The following is an 11,277-nucleotide window of genomic DNA, read 5'->3' as shown; positions in this document are numbered from 1 at the left end:
GAGAACCCCTCCGGCGCCCCCACTGACGAGTTTCCTTGTTTCAATCCATACAAGGCTTTGTTAAGTTTAAACACATGATCAGGCAAAGCAGTATCAACAAAGCCATCAGGTTGTTCAATGTAAACCTCCTCTTTCAATTCACCATTAAGAAATGCACTCTTGACATCCATTTGAAATAACTTGAAATTTCTAGAGCAAGCAAAAGTAAGTAGCATGCGAATAGATTCTAGTCTAGCAACAGGCGCATAAGTTTCATCATAATCTATGCCTTCTTCTTGACTATATCCTTTAGCTACAAGCCTAGCTTTATTTCTAGTGATAGTACCATGCTCGTCAAGTTTATTCCTAAACACCCATTTAGTACCAATGATAGATCTATCATGCGGCCTAAGAACAAGATTCCAAACATTATTACGTCTAAACTCATTCAACTCATCTTGCATAGCAATAATCTATGAATCATCTAATAAAGCATCATCAATGCACTTAGGTTCAACATGCGAAACAAAAGCAAGATGATTGCAAATATTATTAATTGAAGAGCGAGTGGTTACTCTCTTCGAAGGACTTCCAATGATAAGATCCATAGGATGATCTTTGTGAAGCTTCCAATCCTTCGGAAGTGATGTTTCCTCAACAGAAACATCTATATCATTTAAGCTTGAGGAGGCCATCTCTTCTTCGAGTAATTCTACATCATCGTTAGTATTACGAAGAACTATAGACATAGATTCATCAAATATTACATGCATTGATTCTTCAACAAGTAAAGTGCGTTTATTAAATACTCTAAAAGCCTTACTTGTAGTAGAATATCCAAGAAAAATACCTTTGTCGGATTTGGCATCAAATTTGTCAAGGTTGTCCTTATCGTTATTATGAATATAGCATTTGGAACCGAAAGATCGAAAGTATGAAATGTTAGGCTTTCTCCCTCTCCATAATTCATATGGAGTTTTCTTGAGAATTGGCCTTATTGATACACGATTGATAATATAACAAGCAGTGTTGATTGCTTCAGTCTAAAAATATTTTGGTAGAGAATGCTCACATATCATAGTCCTTGCAATCTCCACAAGTGTCCTATTTTTCCTCTCAACGACCCCGTTTTGTTGAGGAGTCCTAGGACAAGAAAAATTGTGACTGATGCCTTTCTCTTCACAAAAGTTTGAAAAACTCTCATTTTGAAATTCAGTTCCGTGGTCACTACGGATCTGTTTTATAGAAAGATTTTTTTCATTCTCAACTCGTTTGACAAAAGTTTTAAAATAATCAAAGGAATCATTTTTGTGGGCTAAAAATAATGTCCACGTGTAACGTGAAAAATCATCCACAATGACAAATGCATAAAGATTCCCTCCTAGGCTAGCGTTTCTCGAGGGACCACATAGATCTAGGTGGAGAAGTTCAAGGGGCATAGAAGTTGATACAAAAATTTTTCTTTTAAAAGATTCTCTTGTATGTTTGCCAAGTTGACATGCATCACAAACAGAATCTAATTTTAAATTGAGTTTTGGCATACCAACAACTAAATCAAGTTTAAAAAGTTTTTCTATGGTACTAGGACCAACATGACCTAGTCGTATATGCCAAAGAATGTTGTCATCAACATTCAAGGATACAAGGCTTTTAATATTTGATAAATATAAATTATTTAAAGAAACCTTGTATACATTTTCACTATTATATCCTTTAAAATTTATGGATTTGTCAGTCATGAGTGATATAGTGCAGTGTTGGGAAGTGAATTTGACTTCATAACCTCTATCGCACAATTGACTTATGCTTAGTAGATTATGTTTAAGCCCTTTCACTAGGAGTACATCATCAATCAAGCAGGATTTAGAAATACCTATTGAGCCGATTTCTTCGATAACTCCTTTGTTGTTGTCTCCAAAGGTGACAGATCCCTTCTCCTTTGGTTTGATGGATTGGAGTAGCTCTTTGTTTCCCGTCATATGTCTATAACATCCACTGTCTAGATACCATATGCTAGGGAGAACAGTTTTCCTATTTCCCTGCAAAAATTGGTTTTGGTACCCTTTAGTTTTTTTGGGTCCACAATGTTATAAAAGAGAGATAAAAAATAGACTTCTAAGAGTTCAGTCTCTCATAGCAACATCATCGCCACTTTCTAAGAGTGCTCCCAGTAGTAGGTAGGGCTATGGCCTCTTTAAAAACCTATTTTTTTGGACAGAGCAGCGTTCATCAGGAAGACCAGTCGCAAGTCAAGGAAGTTTAAACCGGTCTATGATAAACTCCCTTAGATCATGATCTGATAATGCCAACTGATGAGTTGTTAAGTACTCTTAGGCCTCCATTTCATATAACTCTTTTGATCATATTGAAATCTCAAGGATCTACATTTATATCTAGCATGACCAATTTTACAACAATAAGAGCATGTAGGGGGTGATCTCATTTTTGCTTTAGCAATTAGACTAGTAAAGTCTATTGATTTCTTACCGTACCCTATTCCACCCTTATCAAAACTACATTTCTGCATGCTAAGTAGATTATTCAATTTATTACTACTGACATTAAACTTATTAAAAGATTTTTCTAAGTGGGCTATGTCATCCTTTAATCTTACGTTTTCATGCCCCTTAGTTTCTAATTCATTTTTATGGTTTTTATTTTCCTTTCTAAGTGACTTAGCCATATCAAACATTTGTTTATATGCATGCAGTAGTTCGTCATAGAAAGTTGCCTCGTCATCATCTTCGGAGACGATGTCATCACTTTTAGCCATGAGGCAAATATTAGCTTCCTCCTCGTCATCGTCGCTATCGCTCCAAGTGGTTAGAAGTGCTTTCTTCTTTCCTTTGTCAGATTTCTTCTTGAGAGGGCACTCATTTGCATAATGCCCTTGTTGTTGACAGTTGTAGCAAGTAACTTCCTTGTCCGTCTTCTTTTTGATTTTGTTTTCGCGCATAAATCTTTTGAATTTTCTTGCGAAGAGTGTCATATCATCATCATCTTCTTCTTCGACTTGGGTAGATAAGGCAATCCCCTTTGCCTTGGTCTTTTCATCCTCTCTCTTTGACTCTTTCCTTGTAGATACTTCCAACTCATGGGTTTTTAGGGTTCCATGGAGTTGATCAAGATCATACGATGCGGTGTCACCTTTGTTGGACTCAATGATGGCATTCCTCTTTGCATCCCACTCCTTGGGTAGGGTGCGTAAAGCTCTTCTCCAAACTTGCTTGGATGGATATTTTTCTCCAAGTTGGGCTAACTGATTGATGATTTGAGTAAGCCTTCGGAACATTGTGTCAACATCCTCATTGGTTTCCATCTCAAATGTTTCGTATTTGAGTTGGAGTAGATCGATCTTTGTCTCTTTGACTTGATTAGTCCCTTCATGGCATATCTCCAACTTGTCCCATATCTCTTTAGCGGATGAGCACATCGAGATCCGATTGTATTCGTTCATATCTAAGAAACAATGAAGAATATTCATGGCTTTAGTATTTTGAGATATAAGTTTCATATCCTCCTTAGAAAAGTCGTCCATTCCCTTAGGAATTTTGACACCCTCAACCTCTTTAGTAGGTATGTAGGGACCTTTCACAGTAACCTTCCAAAGATCATAGTCTACGGATTGAATATATAGGGACATTCGGTTTTTCCAATATCCATAGTTTATGTCATTGAAAAGAGGAGGACGATTTGTTGATTGCCCTTGAGCATAGTCGCTCGCTAGATTTGCCATAAGAACCTTTTTGAAAATATTTTGAAAAAGGTGGCTCTGATACCACTTGTTAGAACCTAATGGGGGGGATTTAGGTTCTATTGGCAACTTTAGCAATTTAAAGCGATTATGCTAGTACGCAAGCGGAAGACTTAAAACAATTAATAATAAGTGCGGTAAATAAATGCGTAATGTAAATAAAAGGAATAAGAGATGTTTATGGAAGTTCGACGATAAATCGTCTACGTCTCCCCTTCTTGGTTAAGATCGATTAACCAAGGATCCACTAGCACTTCAACGTCTTGGCCTTGATGGCTCCAAGGATAGTCGTACAACTCAACACGATCACCGCGCCGATACAACTCAAATTCTTGGCCTTAAGGGCTCCAAGGATAGCCTCAACACAACACACTTGGCTTCACATTCAAGTGCTTACAATGATAGCACAACACACGTGGCTTCACACTCAAGTGTTTACAACAATAGCACAACCAACTCACAAACTATTTTTACAAACACTCTCAAATACTTGAATATATCACACACACACTTTGATAGTGAGAAATTGCTTGCAAAGGAGAGAAGATATGAGTTGGGATGTCTCCCAATGAACTTGGATGACCTCTATTTATAGTTGGCAAAGATTTGAATCTGATTTGAGTGCTTGGAGCGTGTGTTAAGAAGTCAAGGAGTGACAAAAAGTGTTTGGCGCCGCTGCCTACTTTTTCCCAACACTGAGCGGATATTGTGGAAAAATCATATCTTTCAATCTAACCGTTGGATTGATCTGAAATTTTAACTGAAGCTTTAAAACATCTGGATCTTTATTCAGAACGGTAAGATTTGATTTTGACGAGTCAAACATTTCCAGTAATTTTCGGAAGTCACTTCATCAAGTTTTCGAACTTGTTCTGTGCAACAAATGTGAAAACTTCATATCTCCATATCCATCCGTTGGATTGATCCTAATTTTGGACAGAGGTTGTAAAACATCCTCAATTTGACTCTGATTGGTGGAGATTTGATTTTGATGACTCAAACAATCCCAGTTAATTTCTGAAATTGAATCTTCATCATTTGATTCATGTTCTGCAGAAATAGGTACTGTGCAACCTTTGTGGAAAAATCATAACTTCATATCTAGCCGTTGGAATGATATGAAATTTCAATATAAGTTTTAAAACATCCTGATATTGATTTTGATCGATGGAGATTTGATTTGGATGTCTCAAGCACGTCCAGAAAGTTTCAGAATTTGATTTATTCATCCTTCACTTTAAGTTCTACAGAAATAGGTACTGCACAACTTTTGTGGAAAAATCATAACTTCATATCTAGCCGTTGGATTGCTCTCAAATTTGGACAGCACATGTAAAACTTCCTCATCACGATAATGACCGGTGAAGATCGGATTTCAATGCCTAGAAAATTCCCAGTAATTTTCGGAAGTTGCTGCTCCATACTTTGGCTTCTTATTGTCTTTTTCTTCGTATTTCTTAACAATGTTTCATCCATTCAATGAGCAATACAAGACTTTATAAATACATGTATAGCTTCAAAATAGCTTCCAAGAATTTAATCATCAATAACTCTAATTTGTAAAATCTCACTTTAAATGGTTAGTAACAATTAATCGAGTTTTGTAATCATCAAAACATAATATTATGAGACTTGTTAATGCATTAAAAACATTAATCTCATAACATGAGATTTGTATGCGCTTAAGGCATAACAATCTCCCCCTTTTTGATGATCACAAAACTTGGTTAAATAGGAGAAATAAATGTACAATATTAAATAGACAATTTAAATTTGCACAATATAATTGCATGAATAAAACTCCCCCTAATTTAAACAATTAGTTAAGAAGAGTTTGTTTATCAAATAACCAGTTTTATTCTCCATGCATTTAACCAAACTAACTCTCCCCCTTAGTTAAAGTATTTAACCAAACAAATTCTCCCCCTTTTTGTGATAATCAAAAAAACTTGAAAAGTAAATGCAAAACAAGAGAATTGAAATATAATTTCTAAAAAGCAACACATAAATTTCACATAAAATGTGAGCTTTATAACTTTGAATAAATACAATTAATTTGTATTATCCAACATTAAATTGCTCGAATTTAATATTAAGCTCCCCTTAATATGACATTAAATTTAAGCTTATGTCTACAAGCGATTACAACTCAATCATGCCAAGTTCACCACGCAAACGAATAAAAGTATTTTCATCTAGTGGTTTTGTAAAAATATCAGCAATTTGATTAGACGTGTCAACATATTGAAGTTCAACTTCATTTCGTTCGATGTGGTCACGAATAAAATGATGACGAATGTCAATATGTTTGGTGCGCGAATGTTGAATCGGATTCTTTGTCAGACCTATGGCGCTAGTGTTATCACAAAAAATAGGGATTTTTGAAAAAGAGACGCCATAGTCGAGCAATTGATGCTTCATTCAAAGAACTTGCGCACAACAACTACTAGCATCCATATATTCGGCTTCGGTTGTTGATAACGCAACATAATTTTGCTTTTTCAAAAACCAAGAAACTAAACAGTTTCCTAAAAAGAAACAAGTTCCACTAGTGCTTTTTCTGTCCACCTTATATCCACCAAAGTCGGCATCACAATATACTTTTAAATCAAAGAAAGAATTTTTCGAATACCACAAGCCGAGATTTGGAGTATTTGAAAGATATTTAAAAATGCGTTTTAAGGCGAACAAATATGATTCCTTTGGACATGATTGAAATCGTGCACACAAGCAAATACTAAACATAATGTCCGGTCTACTAGCAGTAGCATAAAGTAAGGAGCCAATCATAATACGAAAGAAAGATTGATCTACAGTTTTACCATTTTCATCCTTGTCCCTGGCCTTCCAGCGCCCTGGCGTCCAGCACCCTGGCATCCAGCACCCTGGCCTCCGAGCACCCTGGCCTTGAGCACCCCGTCATCCAGGCTAGAGGACCCTTCCCGGACCAAATCAGAACACGGGTCCCACAGCATGGCAATTATCAGGGATTTCCAGAAAACTAATAAATAGGTACGGGCTTTATCCAGAAATTGCGGGAAACGTCTTGTCATATTTAATCTTGTCAGAAACCCATACCGTACAATTATTGGGATGAACTCCTATAAATACCAGGCTCTGTGCCCTGGCCATGTTATGTTCTTCGACATCTTCACAATACACACTCATATTTACACACTCAATTTCTCAATCTCTCAATATCATAAGCCCACTCCATACATCTTAATCTAGCTTAAGCATCGGAGTGGCGACGCCGGAGAACCCCTCCGGCGCCCCCACTGACGAGTTTCCTTGTTTCAATCCATACAAGGCTTTGTTAAGTCTAACCACATGATCAGGCAAAGCAGTATCAACAAAGCCATCAGGTTGTTCAATGTAAACCTCCTCTTTCAATTCACCATTAAGAAATGCACTCTTGACATCCATTTGAAATAACTTGAAATTTCTAGAGCAAGCAAAAGTAAGTAGCATGCGAATAGATTCTAGTCTAGCAACAGGCGCATAAGTTTCATCATAATCTATGCCTTCTTCTTGACTATATCCTTTAGTTACAAGTCTAGCTTTATTTCTAGTGATAGTACCATGCTCGTCAAGTTTATTCCTAAAAACCCATTTAGTACCAATGATAGATCTATCATGCGGCCTAGGAACAAGATTCCAAACATTATTACGTCTAAACTCATTCAACTCATCTTGCATAGAAATAATCTATGAATCATCTAATAAAGCATCATCAATGCACTTAGGTTCAACATGCGAAACAAAAGCAAGATGATTGCAAATATTATTAATTGAAGAGCGAGTGGTTACTCCCTTCGAAGGACTTCCAATGATAAGATCCATAGGATGATCTTTGTGAAGCTTCCAATCCTTCGGAAGTGATGTTTCCTCAACAGAAACATCTATATCATTTAAGCTTGAGGAGACCATCTTTTCTTCGAGTAATTCTACATCATCGTTAGTATTACGAAGAACTATAGACATAGATTCATCAAATATTACATGCATTGATTCTTCAACAAGTAAAGTGCGTTTATTAAATACTCTAAAAGCCTTACTTGTAGTAGAATATCCAAGAAAAATACCTTTGTCGGATTTGGCATCAAATTTGCCAAGGTTGTCCTTACCGTTATTATGAATATAGCATTTGGAACCGAAAGATCGAAAGTATGAAATGTTAGGCTTTCTCCCTCTCCATAATTCATATGGAGTTTTCTTGAGAATTGGCCTTATTGATACACGATTGATAATGTAACAAGCAGTGTTCATTGCTTCAGCCCAAAAATATTTTGGTAGAGAATGCTCACATATCATAGTCCTTGCAATCTCCACAAGTGTCCTATTTTTCCTCTCAACGACCCCGTTTTGTTGAGGAGTCCTAGGACAAGAAAAATTGTGACCGATGTCTTTCTCTTCACAAAAGTTTGAAAAACTCTCATTTTGAAATTCAGTTCCGTGGTCACTACGGATCTGTTTTATAGAAAGATTTTTTTCATTCTCAACTCGTTTGACAAAAGTTTTAAAATAATCAAAGGAATCATTTTTGTGGGCTAAAAACAATGTCCACGTGTAACGTGAAAAATCATCCACAATGACAAATGCATAAAGATTCCCCCCTAGGCTAGCGTTCCTCGAGGGACCACATAGATCTAGGTGGAGAAGTTCAAGGGGCATAGAAGTTGATACAAAATTTTTTCTTTTAAAAGATTCTCTTGTATGTTTGCCAAGTTGACATGCATCACAAACAGAATCTAATTTTAAATTGAGTTTTGGCATACCAACAACTAAATCAAGTTTAAAAAGTTTTTCTATGGTACTAGGACCAACATGACCTAGTCGTATATGCCAAAGAATGTTGTCATCAACATTCAAGGATACAAGGCTTTTAATATTTGATAAATATAAATTATTTAAAGAAACCTTGTATACATTTTCACTATTATATCCTTTAAAATTTATGGATTTGTCAGTCATGAGTGATATAGTGCAGTGTTGGGAAGTGAATTTGACTTCATAACCTCTATCGCACAATTGACTTATGCTTAGTAGATTATGTTTAAGCCCTTTCACTAGGAGTACATCATCAATCAAGCAGGATTTAGAAATACCTATTGAGCCGATTTCTTCGATAACTCCTTTGTTGTTGTCTCCAAAGGTGACAGATCCCTTCTCCTTTGGTTTGATGGATTGGAGTAGCTCTTTGTTTCCCGTCATATGTCTATAACATCCACTGTCTAGATACCATATGCTAGGGAGAACAGTTTTCCTATTTCCCTGCAAAAATTGGTTTTGGTACCCTTTAGTTTTTTTGGGTCCACAATGTTATAAAAGAGAGATAAAAAATAGACTTCTAAGAGTTCAGTCTCTCATAGCAACATCATCGCCACTTTTTAAGAGTGCTCCCAGTAGTAGGTAGGGCTATGGCTTCTTTAAAAACCTATTTTTTTGGACAGAGCAGCGTTCATCAGGAAGACCAGCCGCAAGTCAAGGCAGTTTAAACCGGTCTATGATGAACTCCCTTAGATCATGATCTCATAATGCCAACTGATGAGTTGTTAAGTACTCTTAGGCCTCCATTTCATATAACTCTTTTGATCATATTGAAATCTCAAGGATCTACATTTATATCTAGCATGACCAATTTTACAACAATAAGAGCATGTAGGGGGTGATCTCATTTTTGCTTTAGCAATTAGACTAGTAAAGTCTATTGATTTCTTACCGTACCCTATTCCACCCTTATCAAAACTACATTTTTGCATGCTAAGTATATTATTCAATTTATTACTACTGACATTGAACTTATTAAAAGATTTTTCTAAGTGGGCTATGTCATCCTTTAATCTTACGTTTTCATGCCCCTTAGTTTCTAATTCATTTTTAAGGTTTTTATTTTCCTTTCTAAGTGACTTAGCCATATCAAACATTTGTTTATATGCATGAAGTAGTTCGTCATAGGAAGGTACCTCGTCATCGTCGTCGGAGATGATGTCATCACTTTTAGCCATGAGGCAAATATTAGCTTCCTCCTCGTCATCGTCGCTATCGCTCCAAGTGGTTAGAAGTTCTTTCTTCTTTCCTTTGTCAGATTTCTTCTTGAGAGGGCAATCATTTTCATAATGCCCTTGTTGTTGACAGTTGTAGCAAGTAACTTCCTTGTCCGTTTTCTTTTTGAATTTGTTTCCTCGCATAAATCTTTTGAATTTTCTTGCGAAGAGTGCCATATCATCATCTTCTTCTTCTTCGACTTGGGTAGATAAGGCAATCCCCTTTGCCTTGGTCTTTTCATCCTCTCTCTTTGACTCTTTCCTTGTAGATACTTCCAACTCATGGGTTTTTAGGGTCCCATGGAGTTGATCAAGATCATACGATGCGGTGTCACCTTTGTTGGACTCAATGATGGCAGTACTCTTTGAATCCCACTCCTTGGATAGGGCGCGTAGAGCTCTTCTCCAAACTTGCTTGGATGGATACTTTTCTCCAAGTTGGGCTAACTGATTGATGATTTGAGTAAGCCTTCGGAACATTGTGTCAACATCCTCATTGGTTTCCATCTCAAATGTTTCGTATTTGAGTTGGAGTAGATCGATCTTCGTCTCTTTGACTTGATTAGTCCCTTCATGGCATATCTCCAACTTGTCCCATATCTCTTTAGCGGATGAGCACATCGAGTTCCGATTGTATTCGTTCATATCTAAGGAACAATGAAGAATATTCATGGCTTTAGCATTTTGAGATATAAGTTTCATATCCTCCTTAGAAAAGTCGTCCATTCCCTTAGGAATTTTGACACCCTCAACCTCTTTAGTAGGTATGTAGGGACCTTTCACAGTAACCTTCCAAAGGTCATAGTCTACGGATTGAATATATAGGGACATTCGGTTTTTCCAATATCCATAGTTTATGCCATTGAAAAGAGGAGGACGATTTGTTGATTGCCCTTGAGCATAGTCGCTCGCTAGATTTGCCATAAGAACCTTTTTGAAAATATTTTGAAAAAGGTGGCTCTGATACCACTTGTTAGAACCTAATGGGGGGGATTTAGGTTCTATTGGCAACTTTAGCAATTTAAAGCGATTATGCTAGTACGCAAGCGGAAGACTTAAATCAATTAATAATAAGTGCGGTAAATAAATGCGTAATGTAAATAAAAGGGATAAGAGATATTTATGGAAGTTCGACGATAAATCGTCTACGTCTCCCCTTTTTGGTTAAGATCGATTAACCAAGGATCCACTAGCACTTCAACGTCTTGGCCTTTATGGCTCCAAGGATAGCCGTACAACTCAACACGATCACCGCGCCGATACAACTCAAACTCTTGGCCTTAAGGGCTCCAAGGATAGCCTCAACACAACACACTTGGCTTCACACTCAAGTGCTTACAACGATAGCACAACACACTTGGCTTCACACTCAAGTGTTTACAACAATAGCACAACCAACTCACAAACTATTTTTACAAACACTCTCAAATACTTGAATATATCACACACACACTTTGATAGTGAGAAATTGCTTGCAAAGAAGAGAAGAGATGAGTT

This window comes from Henckelia pumila, chromosome 4, assembly GCF_033568475.1.
Source record: "Henckelia pumila isolate YLH828 chromosome 4, ASM3356847v2, whole genome shotgun sequence".
Classification (NCBI taxonomy): domain Eukaryota; kingdom Viridiplantae; phylum Streptophyta; class Magnoliopsida; order Lamiales; family Gesneriaceae; genus Henckelia; species Henckelia pumila.
This window is presented reverse-complemented; position numbering follows the sequence as displayed.